This window comes from Nyctereutes procyonoides, unplaced genomic scaffold (genome assembly GCF_905146905.1).
Source record: "Nyctereutes procyonoides isolate TBG_1078 unplaced genomic scaffold, NYPRO_anot_genome, whole genome shotgun sequence".
NCBI lineage: Eukaryota > Metazoa > Chordata > Mammalia > Carnivora > Canidae > Nyctereutes > Nyctereutes procyonoides.
The window spans coordinates 58,761,072-58,781,790 of NW_026575133.1; positions in this window are offsets into that span (position 1 = coordinate 58,761,072).

Here is a 20,719-nt window from a genome sequence, read left to right on the forward strand (position 1 = left end):
CCCCAGCTTTGCCTCCGCCTCCCTGCCTTCCTGCTCACCCTGTCCCAGGCACACCGACCCTCCTGCTCCTAGGATGTGCCAAGTGCACGCCCTCCTCGGGGCCGCCCTGCTGCTGTTCCCAATGCCCTTCCCGCCCTTTGCAGGGCTGCCACCTCAGTTTAAAAACTCCCTCCCCATCCAGGTCTTTCCTCATCATCTGAATCACCCAGTGCCTCCGAGGTCATTCTATCACACCGTCCTCTACTTTCTGCCCAGCGCTTACCTCTTTTGGAAATGATTGGCGTTTACTTATTTCCCCTCCAGCTTCCCCTTCATTGGCCACCTGTCAACTAGAAAGAGCTCTGGAGAGGGAGCCTGGGCTGTCTCGTTCCCACTCTGTGTCTGGTGCTCACCCCTCAGTGTGGCCCGGGGGACAGATCAAGGTCCTCACACAGAGGAATGAGACGATTCTGGGCTGCTCTGGGTGCCAGAGGACCCTTCTGCAGTCAGGTGGGGCTCATTCTCACTTGCAGCTCCTGGGAGCCCGCATTGTCACAGTCATTCTGGAAAGCAATTTGGCAGTTTGGGTGAGGAATGCTGAAACAGTTCCACACAATATTGATCCAAAATAGTTTTTCTTCCTAGAGCCTAAACCAAGGGGGGATAAACAAATCTGAAATGTAGGCAGCAATTTGTGCACAAATATTAGATAAAGCTGTATATGTACATGCAGTGTGTGTATACAATTTTTAAATTGTGTTTATTGTAAGTGTGAATGATATGAAAAAAGCCTATGGTGTAGTATTCAATGATAAGAGGAATACAAAAGTGTACTTATAGCCGGTAATAGCTAAAATGTATTCAGAAGATATTTGTACCAGGCACCATGCCGAGGACTTCTATCTCCTGCTTCTCTTTCTCCCTGTGAGACAACTATTATTTTACTGACTGGGAAAATGTGATTTCAAAAGATGAAGGATATTGATGAATGTGATGTAGTTTATAAATCATAAAGTCAGGATTTAAATCCATTTCAAAGATACCATTTTCAACCATGCTGCATTCTGATTTCAGTTTTGGAAAAACGCCATCCCCCACATTCAAAAATGACTAAGATGAAATACACCAAAATATTAACCGAGGTTGCTCCTGGGTATTGGGATTGATTATAGGACATTTTCTTCTTTGTAACTTCTTATATTTAAATTTGTTGCTATAATGAATACAACAAATATTACAACATTTTTAGTTTTATGAAAAAATAAGTTGTCACCCACAAAACTATAGATAAATTTGGCTGATCAATACAGGAACAAAAATATTTTTTAAAGCAATTTGAGTCAAATATTATATTTAATATATTATAACTAAGCAGAGTTCATTCCATTCTGAAACGGGAATTAAACATTAAGAAAAATGTCAATCTGTCCCATCAGCAAGTCAAAATAGAAATATAATTGTTGACAATTGTCCTGCTAGGTATTTTGAAGGACATTAAACAGAATTCAGTGACATTCCTGTGAAAGCTTCTTGTAACCTAGGAGAAAGGAAAACTTTCCAGATATCTATTGAAAGCCAATAGCCAAATTCAAGATAAATGAGGCATGCCTAATGTTGATATTATTAGCTTTCTTTTGGAAATTTTAGCCTGTGTGATATAAGAAGACAAAGCAGTAAAACTACATATTTAAGGAAAAGACATAACAGATGATATATTTGTCTTCCTGAAAACTCTAAGACAAGTAATTGAAAAATTATCAGAACTAATGCTATAACTCAAATATACAAAGACCAATACCTTTCTTTTTCCTTTTTTTAAAAAAATATTTTATTATTTATTTCTGAAAGACAGAGAGAGAGAGAGAGAGAGAGAGAGAGAGAGAGGCAGAGACACAGGCAGCGGGAGAAGCAGGCTCCATGCAGGGAGCCCGACATGGGACTTGATCTCGGGACTCCAGGATCAGGCCCTGGGCCAAAGGCAGGCACTAAACCGCTGAGCCACCCAGGGATCTCCTACCTTTCTTTTTCCAATAATAACATTAGCAAACCTATTTTCCAAGAATAATGCATGGATTTAAATGTAACACCAACAAAAATTAACACAGTCATTTTTAACTTGTCAAAATTATTTTTAAATTATGTTAGAAAAGTGAGAAAGAATAATAAAGCCTTAAAAGAAGAAATTGAACTGTATTATTAAACTGAAGTAATTAATACGTGTGGTTCTATGCAAGAACAAATAGAATCCAGAAATAGGCCCATGAATATGTGGAATTTGAGTATGTGACAAAGCAAGTGTTTCAAATCATTAAAAAAAGGGATTTTTAAAACCATTTATTTATTTATTTATTTATTTATTTATTTATTTATTTATTTATAGAATGAGAATGCAGGATTTGGGGGTGAGTGCAAAGGTTGAGATAGAGGGAGAATCCCAAGCAGACTCCTGCTAAGCCTGATATGGGGCTTGATCTTACAACCCTGAGATGATGACCTGAGCTGAAATCAAGAGTCAGGCACTTAACTGACTGAGCCACTCAGGTGCTCTGAGAAAGATGGGCTTTAAAAAAGAAAAAAAATTGGGGATCCCTGGGTGGCTCAGGGGTTTAGTGCCTGCCTTTGGCCCAGGGCATGATCCTGGAGTCCCGAGATCAAGGGCTCCCGGCATGGAGCCTGCTTCTCCCTCTGCCTGTGTCTCTGCCTCTCTCTCTCTCTCTGTCTATCATGAATAAATAAAATCTTTAAAAAAAAGAAAAAAATTATCTTGTAATATTTGATTTGTCAACAAAAATATTTCTCTTTATAATTGAAATATTCTATATACTTTTCAAAAGTTCTAATTTTTGCCCTTGACATTTCATTTTTCCATCAATTTGAATTGGACAATTGAAAGCAATTGTAAGGTAAGGATACAGTTTCATGCTTTTTCTATAGGGAAAATCAGTGGTCCCAGAATTGTGCATTGAATGGCTTGCCATTTTCCTGGTCATCTTCTGTGTCTCTTCTGGAATGTACTACTTTCCATGTGGGTGAGGGTCTGGTTGGGTCCCTCTATTCCGTTTCCCTGTTCTATCCGTGCACCTCTCCTCAATTGCAACAGCTTTTAAGAAGTGTTGGTATCTCATAGAAGTCTCCTATCTTATTCTTTTTCCTCAGGGATATATTTCTGTTCTTGAGCCTTTGTTCATGTGTAAAATCTTAAAATCAACTTCTAAAGTTCCTCAAAGCAATAGTTGGAATATTGATTGAAAATACATTCAAGGGGATCCCTGGGTGTTGCAGCAGTTTAGCGCCTGCCTTTGGCCCAGGGCGCGATCCTGGAGACCCGGGATCTAATCCCACGTTGGGCTCCCGGTGCATGGAGCCTGCTTCTCCCTCTGCCTGTGTCTCTGCCTCTCTCTCTCTCTCTCTCTCTCTCTGTGTGTGTGTGACTATCATAAATAAATAAAAATTAAAAAAAAAGAAAATACATTCAATATTTGAGTGATTCAGGAAGAACATTCATTTTCAAGATAGGAGTGTTCCTAATCATGATCATAGTGTAACTCTCCTTTTCTTTAGGATATTTCTTCAGTGTCTTCCAATAAAATATATATCAGCATACAAATTTGCCCATTTTTGTTAGATATATTTCTAGGCAATTATATTTTTACTTGATATTAGAAATGAGTTCTTTTTTAAAAAAATCTGTCTTTATCTAAATGGTCAAAGGATATGAAAGCCATACACAGAGGGAAAACCCATATAAACAAAAAAATCTCAAAAGTAATCAGGGAAAAAGAAATTAAAATTAAAAGATTCCATTTATCACCCATCTGATTATAAAAAGTAATGCCTTACAACAGGTTTGGCGAGAATATGGAGGAAATGGGTACCGCTGGTGGGAATACAAATTGGTACTTTGGAGACCATTTTGGGAATTTACAGTAGAGCTGAAGGAGCTCTCTCTCTTGCCCTGTAAGTCCACAAAGTCACTTAAAGCTACATTGTTGAGAGAAATTCTCACAGATGGGCACAAGGGGACATGTTCATCACCGTTCAGTTTGTCTTGATGAAAAAGTGGAGCCAACGTCTCTTAAGTAAGAGATGAATAAATGGATAAATAAAATGAGGTTTTTATTCACTTAATGGAATAAGATAAAGAAAAGAAGAACTAGAGATCTATGTAGCAAAATGAAGAAATCTTAAAAAAAATGAAGAAATCTTAAAAACACAATCGTGGGTAAAAATAAAAAAGCAAGTTTCAAAAAGGTGACATGCATTATGAAGTCATTTTTGCAAGATATACTGAGCAAGAGTATATATTGTTTGTGCTTGCTTATCCATAGGTCACAAATGTACAAACTCATACATGGTGATAGGACTCACTAACTTCAAGATAATGGTTACTTTGACGACAAAGAAAAGGGAAAAACAATGATTGAGCTTTAGTTTTATCTGTGACGTAAAAAGGAAGAAGAAAAGGTAGGAAGGAAGGGAGGGAGGAAGAGAAAGGGAATAGAAGGAAATGTACATAATATAAATATTTGTTTGATATGAGTGCTGTTAACAGTCTCTATGCTTTTCATACACATAAAATATTCATAATTAATAGTAAAAAATTTTAAACTGGTTGTATATTTCTATCATCTTGGAGTGGTAAAGATATTTCTAAGTGTAAATACCAAAGGCAAAAATTGTTAAGGAAGATTAATAAACAGACTAGATAAAGATGATGCTCCTTTGTGTATAATAAATACCATAAATAAAATTAAAAAGCAAAAGATAAGTCAAGAAAAATAATTTACAATATATATGACAAATTAATGTATGAATTAAATACAATTATCATGAAAGGGGTCCTATATTATCATTGAGAACATGATAAGTGCCTGAATGTAAAATGAGGAGAAGATATTGACACCCAGTTCATCACATGAGAAATACAACTGGTTGATGCATACAGGACAAATATTATTAGGAAATGGAATTAAAACTATATTGTCACTGCAAGTTGAACAGATTGATAAAGATTTCTTTAAAACTTGATAAAAGGGGGGGATCCCTGGGTGGCTCAGCGGTTTGGCGCCTGCCTTTGGCCCAGGGCGTGATCCTGGAGTCCCGGGATTGAGTCCTGTGTTGGGCTCCCTGCATGGAGCCTGCTTCTCCCTCTGCCTGTGTAACTGCTTCTCTCTCTCTCTCTCTCTCTCATGAATAAATAAATTAAATCTTTAAAAAAAATAAATAAAACTTGATAAAAGCCACTGACGAAGAGCCAAACGCCCTTCCAAATGGGTTTCTGCCATTGCTGTGAGAATGTCAATGAGCATTACCTTTGTAGAGATTTCTAATAGTCAACGGTTGCAAATAACTTATTTGGCCAGTTTTGGTTAAATAAATTAATGCTGAGTCTGTACAGTGCCATGTAATTAATTATAAGTTACTGTACTGTTTACTGAAATAACTATAATAGTGTATAAACAGTTTGGTCCCATTTTTTTTAAAGATTTACTTACTTATTTACCAAGACAGAGTGAAAGCATGCAAGCAGGGTAAGAGCAGAGGGAGAGAATCTTCAAGCAGAGTCCCCGCTGAGTGCAGAACCCCAAAGGGCTCAATCTCACCACCCACAAAATCATGACCAGAACCAAAACCAAGAGCCAAACACTTAACTAATTTAGCCACCCAGATGCCCCTGGCCCCAGTTTTTAAAAAGTGTATAGGCATCTATAACAACTCTAGAAATTAATCATCAAAGTGTTCATAGTGGCTCCCCGTATGTGGTGGGACGACGGGTGATTTTTATTTTGTTCTTTGCATGGATCTGAATTTTTCTGACTTTCAACATGCATGTATTACTTGCTTATGAAAAATTAGGTTAAAAAGTAAAAGACAACTTTTAAAAAATAAATTAACTTAGTAAGTATAAACAGAATAATAACCTCTATCAGAGAAGGTACAAGGAAATACACACTTGTATACTGTGGTATGAAATGCTTGAAGGCTGATTTGGAAAAATATGTCAGAAGACTTCAATGCATTATGGTCTTGTGCCTAGTAATCCCACTTCCAGGACTTTTACCTCAACCAAGATTAATGGGGGACATGATCAAGGATAAGTATATGAGCAAAGGGCATCCTTGCAGCATTCCTTCTGAGACTAAAAGATGGAAACAGCTTGGGTGTGTACAAAAGAAATGGGTAAAATAAGTATGGTGCAACTTATTGATAATATGCCTTGCAGCCTTGCATACTATGCTAACACGCAAAATGGGTAATGCCAGGAACAGATGGCCATGGTACACACTTTTAAAAGCAGGTCACCAAACAGGATGTAGATAATGATCCCAGCTTTGCTTTTTTTTTTTTTTTTCAAAAATGGCAATGGAAAATAACTACCAGAATGTTAATAGTGGTTATCTCTCGGGATGATGGTGTTGTAGGTAATTTTTGTCTTCCTCTCTACTTTCTGGATTTCCTGTAATAAAAGCAGATGATTTGTGTAAAGAGGAAAGCATATTTAATGTGATTCATAAGAGGAGGCCGAATCCCCCAAGTATGGGTGGAGCACATGAAGGATAGAATTCCATCACCTCGTTCATCACTCAAGAGCACATGTCCCCATGTATTTTTAGGTAGTTGGCTACTTTCTTTTTTTTAACTTCACATTTTAAAATGATATTTTACAGTATTACATATTTAAGCATATTACTTTGTGTTTAATCCAAACTGTGTATGTAAAGCAAAATTGTAAAGTCTGGGGCACCTGGGTGGCACAGTCGGGTAAGCCCAAGACTCTTGGATTTTGAGCCCTGATCTCAAGGCTGAGATGGAGCCCCTGCCCAGCTCCACATTGGGCTCTGTGCTTAGCAGAGTCTGTTTGAGATTCTCTCTCCCTCTGCCACTCTCACGCATACTCTCTTTCTCTCTAGAATAGATAAAAAAATCTTAAAGAAAAAATCTTCCAATCCTTTGGCCTGTGAATTTCATTCTCGAGAAGTGTCTGTTAGCAGTTTCATTTATATGAAGGGCTTCCAGACATTTTCTTTTCATTTGCAAATATATTTGTACACTGCCAGCCTCCCCACTCTCCCCCACTCTCGCCTACAAGGATCAACATGACAAGTATCATATTATACAAAGCTCCTGCAATTTACTCTTTCCATCACAATAATATATTCTGGACATTTTCCTTTGTCAGTTAGATCTCTTTTATTCTTTTACTAATTAACCTACCCATTTGTTTACTGAGTTAGATTTTATTATTATGTAAGTTATCCATGAGTATCGCTTTTCAAAATGTGCAGAGCCCCAAAAGCTCTAAATTGAAAAATGAAAGTTTTCCTCTCTGCCATCACCACAGAAATAAGCAATAAGAATAGTTTTTGTGGCGGGGCACCTGGGTGACATAGTTGGTTGAGCATCTGACTCTTGGTTTCGGCTCAGGTCATGATCTCAGGGTCGTGAAATGGAGCCTCACAGTGGGCTCTGTACTCAGCACGGAGTCTGCTTCTTAGCTCTCTCTCCCCTTGCCCCCTCTGCTGTGCCCTGTCTCTCTTTCTCTCTTAAATAAATAAATAAATCTTTAAAAATACTTTTTAGAAAAGATTTTATGTATTTATTCATGAGAGACACAGAGAGAGAGAGGCAGAGACACAGGGAGAGGGAGAAGCAGGCTCCCTGCAGGGAGCCTGATGCGGGACTCGATCCCGGGAAACCAGGATCACGCCCTTAGCTGAAAGCAGACTCCTCTCAACCACTGAGCCACTTGGGTGCCCCCCCCCCAAAATTTTTTAAAGAATATTTTTGTGAATAAATGTCTTTTTCATTATCTTTACAACTTTAAAGCATACTAACACTTTTAAATACATCTCTTGGCTAATTATATTGATTCCCATTCTGAAAGATGCAGAACACACCTCCTTACCTTCCATCCACCTGTACCCTCTCCTCTCTAACCCCTATGCTTCTACCAGTTTTTTTCATCCTTCTAGTTATGGACTTTATGATTTAAAGTAACATATTTAAATCTTTATATCTTGATTTATCAGCTTGAGACTATATCTACTGACACCACTCCCCTACATACACATTCTCCTTTCAACTTCACAACCTACTTTTTGTTCTCTTACCTTTTACATAGGCTCCCACATTTATATTCTGTTCTATGTCTTTATTAACTGTACTGTGCCTCATTGACAGGTTCATACTTGAAATTTTTAAAACTGACAAATAGTAATTATAATTATTTGGTTACATAAATGTTTTTTGTAGAATCAAGCAGAATAATTGGATATACAGAGAAGTATCTATGATTAAAATTTGTCACTAAAATTTGTCGTTTGAGGGGGGAATTTTCCAGATATTGGGGTTTAATGTAGTCTCTTTTATTTTCCCTTATTTATTTGGAGTCACACTCAGTTGACACTATTTCTCTCTCTCACTCTTTTTTTTAAAGTTTATTTATTTATTTAGTAATCGCTATACCCAACATGGAGCTCGAACTCATGACTCTGAGATCAAGAGTCACATGCTCTACAGACTGAGCCAGCCAGGCGCCCCTCTGCCAGGATTTCTTTTATCTTACATGCCATTGTCTTTCTTGGATACTTTTTTCCCTCATTTTTTCTAGAGTCATTTATTTCATACCATAGTGCTATTAATTTTCCCCTATGTACATGTGTGCTTGTGCCTGCATGTGAGGGAAGGTTCCATTGCTATTAAGGCTTAATTTAAGATGTCTGGATAGGAATAAGTCTTCCATCATGCTAAGAACTCAACATACCATGGAATATACAACTCAACATCCTTCCGTGGCTTCCAAGGGCTCTTTTGAAAAAATCAACTTTAATGACATTTCATAAAAACTTTCATAAAACTCACCCATTTTAAGTGTACAATTATGAAGTTTACAAATATATACACTTGGGTAAACACCACAGCCAAAATATGGAATATTTCCATCACTGCGAAAGTTTCCTTAAGCCCTGTTTTGTTCAATCCCCTTACCCCATCCCCTTGCCCCTGAGAACCATCGATCTGCTTTCTGTTACTGTAGTCTTGCCCCACACAGAGTTTCATATACGTGGAAATGCACAGCATGTTTTCTTTTGGGTTAGGCTTCTTTGTCTTAGCACAATGCTCTTGAGATTCACTCAGGTCCTTATAGGTACCAACCGTCTCTTAACAGTCACAATGTTTTAAATCCATTCATCAGTTAAGGCTTCAGTTGTTTACAGTTGGCAGCTAACATGAGTAAAGTTCATGTTACAGATGCATGCAAGTGTCTCTGTGGTCCTATGGTTTCATTTCTCTTTGATAAATAACTGGAAATGAAATCTCTGGGTTAAAAGACAAGAAGTTCCCAGACTGTTTTCCAAAGTTTCTGTTCCATTTCTTTTTTTTTTCTTTTAAGGTTTTACGTATTTATTCATGAAAGAAACAGGGAGAGAGGCAGAGACATAGGCAGATAGAGAAGCAGGCTCCCCGTGGGAAGCCTAATGTGGGACTTGATCCCAGGACCCCGGGATCAAGCCCTGAGCCAAAGGCAGATGCTCAACCACTGAGCCACCCGGGTGCCCGTTTCTGTTCTGTTTCACCTTACCATCAACATTATAAGAACGTGTCAGTTTCTCCACAGCCTTGCCACAACATGGTATGATCAGTCTTGATATTAGCCATTCTCGCGAGTGTAGGGATATCTCATTGTGATTTTAAATGCCATTTTCCTAAAAATTGATACTATTGAGCACCTTTTTCTGTGCTGGCTTGCCACTCACCTATCTTCTCTGTTCAAGTATTTGTTCAACTGAATTTTTATCTTTTTTTTATGAAGTTATAAAATTTATTTATATATTCTTATATCAGATACATTTTTTTCCAAATGTTTTTTCTCAGTCTGTGGTTTACCTATTCATTTCCATAGCTGTGCCTTTTATTGATTGATTGATTGATTGATTGATTGATTGATTTTTGAGAGGGAGAGAGAGCATACATGAGTGGGGGGTAGGGGTAAGGAGGGGGCAGAGGGAAAAAGAATCTTAAGCAGGCTCCACGCTCAGCACAGAGCCCAATACAGAGCTCCATCTCATCACCCTGAGATCATGACCTGAGCCGAAATCAAGAGTCAGACACTTAACGGACTGAGCTACACAGGTGTCCCCATAATAATGTCTTTTAAAGTACAGAAGTTTTAATTTTGAAAAAGTCTATTAATATTTCTTCTATAGTGTATGGTTTTATAGTCTAAAAGATCTTTTACCTAAGATTTTTTTACCTGAAGATTTTCTGCTATCATCTTTTTATAAAACTATAATATATTTATTTGTTAGCAGCTTTTAATTTTTTTTACGAGTGGGTTTTAGCAATTTGATCATGATATAATTTCATACCGTTTTCTGCATACAGGAGATTGATTGACTTTCTTGAATCTTTGGTTTTATAGTTTTCAACACCTTTGGATTTTTCATCTTTCATTTCTTCAAGTATTTCTTTTTTTTCTTCCAATTCCTTTCTGATAGCCCAATTACATGGTTTTTTGACTGCTTAATACTGTCTTGTGGTGCTCACTACCACCCTGTTCCTTTTTCCCAGTTTTGTTTCTCTATTTGCTTCACTGGATAGTTTCTACTGCTATATCCACAACTTCAATGACCTTTCTTCTACAAGGTCTAAAGTGCTATTAATCCCTTCTAGAGACACTTTTTTTGCCTGTTTGTTTTACAGATCATAGTTTTCATCTCTAGAAGGTTGATTTAGTCTTTTTTTTCTTCAAGATTTTATTTATGGATCCCTGGGTGGCGCAGTGGTGGCACCTGCCTTTGGCCCAGGGCGAGATCCTGGAGACTCGGGATCGAATCCCACGTCGGGCTCCCGGTGCATGGAGCCTGCTTCTCCCTCTGCCTGTGTCTCTGCCTCTCTCTCTCTCTGTGTGTGTGACTATCATAAATAAAAATTTTTAAAAAAGATTTTATTTATTTATTCATGAGAAACACAGAGAGAGAGGCAGAGACACAGACAGAGGGAGAAGCAGGCGCCTCGCAGGGAACCTGATGTGGGACTTGATCCTGGGACCAAGATCATGCCCTGAGCCAAAGGCAGACGCTCAACTACTGAGCCACCCAGGCGTCCCTAGGTCATTTTTTTTAAATAAAGATTTTATATATTTATTTGAGAGAGAGAGAGCACAATTCAGGGGAGGGACAGGATGTGGGGGAGAAGCAGTCTCTCTACTGAGCAGGGAACCCAACGTGGGGCTCCATCCCAGGACTCTGGGAACATGACTAGACCCAAAGTCAAATGCTTAACCGACTGAGCCACTCAGGAACCCCTGATTTAAGTCTTTTTATCTTTCTTTTCTATTCCCATTCTATTTCATGATTTTCAATTATACACTTGAGTCTATTTATGTAATTTGTAATGGCTGTCTTAAGGTTCTTGTTGACTAATTATATAGACTGTAATTTCTGGTTCTGTTCTTGTCGATTCACTTTTCTCCTGGTTACAAGTTATGTTTGTTTTACTGTTTCTTTGCATGCCTAGTAATTTTTTTCTTTTCTTTTTTTAATTATATAATTAACATACAGTGTTATATTAGTTTCAAGTGTACAATATAATAATTCAACACATCTATACATTACTCAGTATATAAGTATATAGAAGATAAGTATACTCTTATTCTCCATCACCTATTTTATCCATCCTCCACCCACCTCCCCTCTGGTAACCACCAGTTTGTTCTCTATACTTAAGAATCTAGTTTTTTGTCTCTTTTTCCCTTGTTTCATTTATTTTGTTTCTTAAATTCCATGTATTAGTGAAATCATATGGTATTTGTTTTTCCCTGTCTGCCTTATTTCACATAGTATTATACCCTTTATGTCCATCCATGTTGTTGCAAATGACATGTCTACTAATTTTTATTGTATGCCAGACACTGATTTTTATCCAATAAAAGTGAGTGTTGAATATTGCTGTTTCTTTAGAGAGTGCTAGGCTTTATTATAGGACACTATTAAGTCTCTCGTGGAATACTTTGATCATTTCAAGGCTTGCTTTTAAGCTCTATTGGGGCCTGTCCAGAGCCTTTATTTTAGAGCCAATTTAGCTCCACTACTAAGGCAAGAACTTTCAAATAACTTTGCCCAATGCTCTATGTACTGTAGAGTCTTTCTACCCTGGATGGTGGGAAGTTGAACTATTTCCAGCCCTGTGTAAACTCTAGAAATTGATAAGACTACTGTTTCCTAGTGATTCTTTCTGGTGGTTTCACACCTGCATTAATTGATATTCAAGAGGAGACCAAAGACTTAAGTGCATCCCTCTGTAATTTGTGGTGCTCATACTCTCTTTGTCAGCAGCTCCCTCTTCTTCAGCCTTCTGCCCAGCATATTCTAGGCACCTTGGCCTCTTCATTACTCCAATCTCTGTTCCCTCAACTCAGTGAAACCACTATGTTCCTCAAAGCTCTGACTTAGGATCTGCTTTCTAACAGTAATTGGGACAATTGTCAGACTTCATTTATATCCCCTTTCCCAGGGATCATAATTCCATGCTGTCTGTCCAGTATCTGAAAAGAGTTTTCGGTCCAGGTTTCGGCTTGTTTTGGAGAGGAGGGCAATTTCTGTAGAGTTAAATATTCATGAGTGGAGGTAGAAATTTTTTAATATATATACAATGTAATCTTGAATTTTCTGAATTCTTGCATATTCAAAACTGTCCTTGCCTTCAAACTGGATTGATCATTTTACTAGATTTGGAATTCTAGGCTTGAAGTATTTCCCATGAGGAAACTTAAAAACCTGGCTCCATTTCTAGTATCAAATCTAACGATCATGTGTGCACATTTCTTATAGGAAAATTTTTTCTATGGAAAATTTTAGGGCCTCTTATGTATTCATGGAGTTGTGAAATTATCTCAAATATGTTAATATCTTTTTAAAAGATTTATTTATTTTAGGGATGCCTAGGTGGCTCAGTGGTTGAGTGTCTGCCTTTTGGCTCAGGGTGTGATCTCAGGACCGACTTAATACATAAAATCTTTAAAAAATATTTATTTATTTTAGGGAAAGAGAGAGAGTACGCACACAAGAGCAAGGGAAGGGGCAAAGGGAGAGGGAGAGAAAATCCCAAGCAGACTCCACGCTGAGCATGGAGCCTGAGGTGGAGCTCGATCTCACAACCCTGAGATTATGACTTGAGCTGAAACAAAGAGTTGGACATTTTTTTTAAAGACTCTATTTTTTTATGAGAGACACACAGGGAGAGGCAGAGACATAGGCAGAGGGAGAAGCAGGCTCTCCACAGGGAGCCTGATGCAAGACTTGATCCCAGGACTCCATGACCACGACCTGAGCAAAGGCAGACACTCAACCACTGAGCCACCCAGGCACCCCAAAGAGTTAGACATTTAACCACCAATGCCACCCAGGTGCCCCAAATATGTTTATCTTTTTAAGAAATCTGTCCAGTTACCAGAGAGTTGTTTCTGTTTTAAGACTTTCTTTTTTGATTCGTGGAAATTTCTCTTATTATTTTTAATAGTATTTATATTCCTCTATGGTCTTTATTCTTTTTATGGTACTCTCATTGTATGAGTGAGACTCATAGTGCTATTTTCCTAATGATTATTTCTTAATTTCTCTTACATGAATTGATCATATATTAGCCTTTTTTTAGTTAATAGACTTTACTTTTTTGGAGTTTTATGTTTACAGAAAGATGAATGGAAAGTACAGAGAGTTATCATATACCTCCCTCACTTTCCCTATTTTCCTCTATTATTATCTCACATTTGTGTGGCACATTTGCTATGATGAACAATATTGGTTTATTATTATCTAAAGTCTATAGGTTAGGGGCGCCTGAGTGGCTCAGCAGTTGAGCGTCTGCCTTTGGCTCAGGGCATGATCCTGGAGTTCTAGGATTGAGTCCTGCCTCGGGTTCCCCACGGGGAGCCTGCCTCTCCCTCTGCTTATGTCTCTGCCTCTCTCTCTCTCTGTGTGTGTTTCTCATGAATAAATAAATATATCTTTTAAAAAATAAAGTCTAGGGGATCCCTGGGTGGCTCAGCGGTTTAGCGCCTGCCTTTGGCCCAGGGCGCGATCCTGGAGTCCCAGGATCGAGTCCCATATCAGGCTCCCTGCATGGAGCCTGCTTCTCTCTCTGCCTGTGTCTCTGCCTCTCTCTCTCTCTATGTCTATCATGAATAAATAAATAAATAAATCTTTAAAAATAAATAAATAAAAAATAAAGTCTATAGTTTATATTAGAGTTCACTCTCGATTTTGTGCATTCTGTGGGTTTTGACGAATGCATAGCATGTATCTACCATTACACTATCATAAAGAATAGTTTCACTGCCCTAAAAAGCCCCTGTACTCCACCTCTTTGGACCTCTCTCCCGAACCCCTGGCAATCACTGACCTTTTGTTTCCATGGTTTTGCTTTTTAAAGAATGTCATAAAGCTAGAATCATATAGTATGTAGCCTTTGAGATTATCTTTTTTCACTTAGTAATATTCATTTAAGTTTGCTCCATGTCGGGATCCCTGGGTGGCGCAGCGGTTTGGCGCCTGCCTTTGGCTCAGGGCGCGATCCTGGAGACGCGGGATCGAATCCCACGTCGGGCTCCCGGTGCATGGAGCCTGCTTCTCCCTCTGCCTATGTCTCTGCCTCTCTCTCTCTGTGTGTGCCTATCATAAATTAAATAAAATAAAAATTATAAAAAAAAAAAAAAAAAAGTTTGCTCCATGTCTTTACATTGCTTGATAGCTCACGTTTTAAAAATACTGAATCATATTCCATTGTCTGGATGTACCATAGTTTGTTTATTTATTCACCTGTTGAAGGACATCTGGGCTGTTTTCAAGTTTGGCAATTATGAATAAACTGCTATCAACATGCACATACAGGCGTTTGTGTAAACATAAGTTTTCAACTCCTTGGGTAAATATCAAGGAGTATATTTGTTTAATAATATGGTAAGAGCATGTTTAGCTTTGTAAGAAACTGCCAAACTGTCTTTCAAAGTAGCTGTACCATTTTTAATTCTGACCATTAATGAATGAGAACTTCTCTAGCTCTGTGTCCAGCATTTGGTATTGTCAGTGTTTTGGATTTTAGTAATTTTATTAGGTGTGTAGTAATATCTCACTGTTGTTTTAATTTGCAATTCCCCAACAATATATGATATTGAGTATCTTTTCATATGCTTATCTGCTATCTGTATATCTGTTTTTGGTGAGGTATGTGTTCAGAACTTTTGCCCATTTTTAAATTGGGTTATTTTCTTATTGTTGAGCTTTAAGAGTTCTTTGCATACTTTGAGTACCAATTCTTTATCAAAAATGTTTTGCAACTATTTTCTCCCAGTATGTGGTTTGTCATTTTGTTCTCTCAACAGGATTCTTCACAGAGTACAAATTGTTTATTTTAATGAAACCCATTTATCAATTTTTTTCTTTTGTGGATTGTGCTACTATCACTATACCAAAAAATCAGTGCCTCCTCAGATCCAAACCAATAACTTCTTCATGTAAACCATCTTCAAGATTGGCAAAGAGGCCACCTCTGACTTTGCTAGCAATAATTGTCCTCCAGATTACACTTCTGAGGGAGCAGGGATTTGGCACAGAATTTGCTTTAAAAGGGAATGCAAGAGTGTCTCTCATCTTTGTGTAAAAAGAATAATTGAATTCATTCTGACTTTTTAACTGTTTGACTCACTTTTTGTTAGTTTGAAAAAAAAATAATGGTTTTTCTACTTGGCTTTGAGGAGGACAGAAACATCTCAGCTTTCATCAGTATGATATGTAGAGTGTGCACTCTTTAACCAGACATCATTGTCATTACATTCCTTCTGAGCTTCATGGAAAGACTTTTTTTGTTAATCAGACTTCAGGAGCCAAGGGGGCCGTTTATCCAATTAACTAAAAAATGTGGTGATACCCATTTCAAAGTCTCTTAAGGTTTATGCTTAAAAAAAACAAATAGTTGATCAAAAAAGTTGTATTACTTTATCCTAAGTTAAATTGGGGGAAATGTGTGTTTAGTTTCTACTTATTTAGAAACTGTAAAATAGGAAAAGGCATACATTTTATATCTTCTGATAATCTAATGAACAAAATTTTGGGTCTGCATACAAATTGCTGATAAAATATTGACTAAGAAAAGCTGAAGATAGAACCCTGAAGTATGTCACTATAGTCCTTCCTTAATGTGAGATTAATTATTATTTAGCATTACTCAGTAAGGTGGCTCACTCAAACAAATTTGCCTGGCTCTGGGATAACAAATGTCATCCAGAATGTGACTTCCAACAGTGATTATAGATAAATGAATAACTTAAAAATCACCAAGATGCTCGTCCTATTCTAAAATCCTATCAAAATCCACCTTTAATTGTCTATCACTCATATATAATCTAATCAGTTTCACATTCTTCACAGATGTCATCAGAAGTGTCTTATTTTCATTACTTCCCATACTTTGGAACAGAGTAGCATCAGCCAGACCTCAAAGGTAGCATCAGCCAGACCTCAAAGCCATATAGAATTGGTTTTTAAATATGTCATTCCCTATGGTCTTTTTTTAAAATTAATTAATTAATTAATTAATCCACACAGAGAGAGGCAGAGGGAGAAGCAGGCTCTTTGCAGGGAGCTCAATGCGGGACTTGATCCCAGGACTCCAGGATCACAACCTGAGCCAAAGGCAGTTGGTCAATCACTGAGTCACTAAGGCACCCAACTCCCCCTCCCCACCCCAGGGTCTTGAGCAAGTTCTTAAACCTCACCGACCCTCAGTTTCTTTGCATTTAAAATGGGAAGGAATATGCCGTCAGGCCTAGATATACTGTATATAAAGCACACAGCATAGTGTCTAGCCTTGAGTGAGAAGGAGCACTAAGCACTGTGCTAGTGGTCATTAGCATTCATATTTTCATGTAATAGGCAAATCCTACAATGAACATTTTTATACATTAATTTTAAATCTCTGTGTCTCTAGCTGGACATATGTGTCCTTAGAGCCATTTAATAATCACAATTAACCCAAAAATGTCAGAGGCTGAGACCTCTTTGTTCTTTTCTGTTTCTGTCCTTAATCTTTTCCAGCTTCATCTCTGAAAGCATAAAATAGAACCAATTTTTCCAGTTCATGTGTGCCCCTTGCCCCCTGAAACCTGATAGATAGAGGTGCTTGCCTGCACAAGCCTCCCTTCTTTTTACACATTCCATCCCTGGGTTGTGTTTAATAAGCTTTGGAGAGGTGGCTTGAAAAGACTGAATGATGGATAGTGTGGTTTTTTTTGTTGTTGTTGTTGCTGTTTTGTTTTTTTGTTTTTTCTTGAGAGAGAGAGTGCACACACATGAATGTGAACAGAGTTGGGGGCATGAGAACGGCAGAGAGAGAGAATCTTAAGCAGACTTTCCACTGAGCACAGAGTCCTATACAGGGTTTAATCTCATGACCCTGAGATCATGACCTGAGCTGAAATTAACAGTCACATCAACGGAGCCACCCAGAGACTCCAGATAGTATAAAAATACATATATATATATATATATATATATATATATATATATATATATATATTTTAAAATATTTTCTTTAAATTCAATTTGCTAACATATAGTATAATACCCAGTGCTTATCCCAGCAAGTGCCTTCCTTAGATAGTGTCTTTTTTTTTTAATAATAAATTTATTTTTTATTGGTGTTCAGATAGCATCTTTTTAAAGAAGTTCAAGTTGTCGACAGACAGGCCTGGAGAGATATCTGTGAGATCAGTGGGAGAGAACAAAGCTTTGAAGGTAGAGATAAGACTCAAATTCTTATTCTGCACTTCAGTTTCTTTACCTCTCTACCTTCACTGTCCTGTCTGAGAACTAGGAGGATGATGGTAATCTGTTTAGCTCATAGGGTCATTTTGAGGTTTCTAAGATACAATGTATGAAAATGCTTTATGAACTGGTAAGTATCATAGAAATGCTAGCTGTGATTACCGAAAGGGAAGTTATTTCCCCACGTCAAAAACTTGCAGAAATATATTAATATATAAGGAATATATGTAGAGAATAGAAAAAATTCATTTCATTTAAAGACAAGAGGATCACTGGCAAAAAAAACAAGAGTATTATTTATGAGGGACTCATGTGAAGAAATACCCAAAGATCTGCAGGACTGTCTTTTAAACTTGTTTACAAGTAATACCTGCAAAGTGCAGCCAAATTAAGAAAGGGTTTTGTGGGGGCACCTGAGTGGCTCAGTGGTTGAGTGTCTGCCTTCAGTCCAGGCTGTGATCCTAGAATCTCGGAATCGAGTCCCACACCGGGCTCCCTGCATGGAACCTGCTTCTCCCTCTGCCTGTGTCTCTGCCTCTTTCTCTGTGTGTCTCTCATGAATAAATAAATAACGTCTTTAAAAAAGAAAAAAAAAAAAGGAAACCTCAGAGCTCCACTCTGGTCCAAATAACAGAACTGCTAGAGCTGGGCCTCAGGAATTTGCAAACTCCCAGTTGGTTGTATTGCAAACTGAGGTTTGAGAATAATTGTGCTAAGGAAGTATTATTGACTCCCTCAGGCAGTAGTGAACTCATGATTTGATTTTTCGTTCAATTTTTTAAAAATGCAAACAATGCCCCCAAAATTTGGAAATTGAAAAGTAAATTAAGGCCCCATAGTCCCATCAGTACAAAGTATAGCAGTAGTTGTATTTATGCTTTGGCATATCTGTGGCATGTTTTAATTATCACTTCTGTGGTTTTTTTGAAAATATAAATTTGCATGCTGTCTCCAAATAAAGGAATTTTATTCACAGGCTAGTAATTATAACAAAATCTTAGATATCAACACTGTGCCATTTTTCCTCATAAATGCCTACCAAGTTTCAAGCTTCTCTATGTCAGCAGAATCAAATGTAGGTGACTCAGTAAACATGTGTTTGCATTTCACTTAACATAGTTTCACGAAGAATGCGGTCTTCCTTCCTGAAGTTTGCCCAGCACCCTCAAACTTCTTACCACTTGAAAATCTTTCCTACTAACTTGACCATGGTGGGGAGTAAATTTCCACTGTGGAAAGATTTTCACTCTACAGAGTTGAAATAGCCACATGTGTGTCTCCTCCTCACTGTGCCCAAATTGTCAGCCATTCTGAACCACAACCATGTCTCAAGTCATCACTGCCAGCTTGTCCCCTGGCAGCGGTTTGTATGTGCCTGGGGGCTTCACATGCTCAACCAGGAGTTACAACTCTATATCTAGTCCTATACCAGTACTGAACAAACAAGCTACTAGTATTTAAAAGTATCGCACGGGGGCACCTGGGTGGCTCAGTCAGTTAAGCGTCTGCCTTCTGCTCAAGTCATGATCCCAGGGTCCTGGGATTGAACCCTACGTTGGGCTCTCTGCTCAGTGGGGCATCTGCTTCTCCCCTTCTCCCTCTGCTTCTGCTGCTCCCCCTCTTTGTGGTCTCTCTCTCTCTCTCTCCTAAATAAATAAATAATCTTCAAAAAATTTTTAAAAGGATTGTGCAAAGTAGAAACTGAGGTTTCTTGAATAATCCTATTATATGCTTCATAATCCAGTGTATAGAAAAAACTCTTCTTGAACAACTTTCCTATCTCCATGTCTCTGGGAAAGCCCTATTTGTTTATATGCAAATACTACCCAACTCTGGTAGAATTATGATGGCATTTTTTTCTTTCTGATCCTTTATTTTCTCAATTCCCTACCTAACAAATGTGCAAGGAATGTTGGAATTAGAGCATCAGTATTCAGTAGTATTTCGTAACACTTAATGGAAACATTAGTTGAAGTGTTGATGAGGAGCTTGTCAATGGAGAAATCAGACCAGCATCACTTGAACCCAGATCTATCTTAGCATCACTAAAGTGGTGCAGCCAGACAGTGAGAGCCTCCTGATGTGTGTGAGGTGGAGCACATGGTCCTTCCATAAGACATCCCTACGAGAAAAAGATGAACCTGGATCTAATGGAGCCCATAGAGTTAACTCTATGTATGAGGAACAAGGAGAGAAACAAGTCATCAAAATCCAAAATGCAGAACATTCTATAGGACCACTAAGTGGATTTTTACAAATTGATAGCATAAAACTAACCAAAGTGGGGATTGTGGGCTCCTCGAGTAGAGGGAGAGACAGAACAATCATATATGTGATGTATGAAGCTTCTTTGAATCCAGAATGGGACAAACCAACAGCAAGAAGCCATTTTTGAGATTGGAAATTAGATAATATTACAGAATTATTTCTAGCTTTGTTAAGTGTGATAATGATATTGTGGTTATGTGAGAAAATGTCTTCATATTTTAGTGAGGAATGCAAAGTGTGTGGAAGTGACCTGGCATGTTTCACAAGCCATTTGTTTCATTTGGTTTCAGAAAGTTTCAATCCTTTATTTATAAAATGATTTGTCTTAATATCAAGAAAGTAATGTAAAATTACTGAATGTGGATGATGAGTATGTAGGTGTTCATCATACTCTTTATTTTTATATTTTAAAATTTTTCATTAAAAATAGTTTTAATCTAAAAAAATTACATGTGGGAGCAGCTGAGTGGCTCGATTGGTTAAGCTATTTCTTAGACATACTGTTAAACTATATTATACTATACTATATATACATACTCTATATCATGCTATTTTCTTAGGCATACATAATCTAAGGCCAAAACAACTGGCACTTCTGTGAAGTAAAAGTAAAAAAAGTAAATAAAATATAGTTGTGGCAGATATTTGTG